Below are 703 nucleotides of genomic sequence, written 5' to 3'. Positions count from 1 at the left end.
AGCATTTACATAAATAAAATATTAAAAAATAATCAAATAAAAAATAAAAACGGAGTATTTTTTGGTATTCTAAATATTAAAATAGATGCACACTTGGAAACATGAAAATAAAATCAGGTTATGAGATAGTAATTAAGTTTTTCCATGTTGATATCTGTCAAACTTTAGATTTAATCAATATAAGTGGGTGACCATTTTGGTGAGAGGCTCCAGAATAGACTATTATTGAATGTTGTTATACCTATTTCTATATTCACTTTATTTGCTTTCCTTTGTGTGTTTTTTTTAATTCATTGTGATTTTGCAAGGCATCTTGCAACTCTACTAAATTGAATCCAAACTCACGCATTTATAGATAGAGAAGGGATAAGGATATAATCTCTCCGTAAAGAATTTTTTGTTAATAAAGAAGCAAAGTAATCAATTTATTAAATAGTGGTTGAGTCAGTCTATGTAATATGTATGATAACTGCTAAATTTAAAATTTGACCAATATAATACAAGCGGTGGCGGATTATCTGGGTGAGAAGTTTGATGACGGTCTAATTCACGTTTTGATTGTTATACGTATATGTTTATCTACGTCATTTAATGTGCTTTCTTTTGTTATTTTTTTCCTTATGATTTCAAATGGCATCTTACAACGTTAAAATGAAGACAAACTGTCACCGCATTTATTGATAAAGAAAAGATAAATGTAATT

Source organism: Arachis ipaensis, chromosome B03 (assembly GCF_000816755.2).
Source record: "Arachis ipaensis cultivar K30076 chromosome B03, Araip1.1, whole genome shotgun sequence".
Taxonomy (NCBI): Eukaryota; Viridiplantae; Streptophyta; class Magnoliopsida; order Fabales; family Fabaceae; genus Arachis; species Arachis ipaensis.
The sequence above is the reverse complement of the archived record's forward strand: the minus strand, read 5'-3'. Positions refer to the sequence as shown.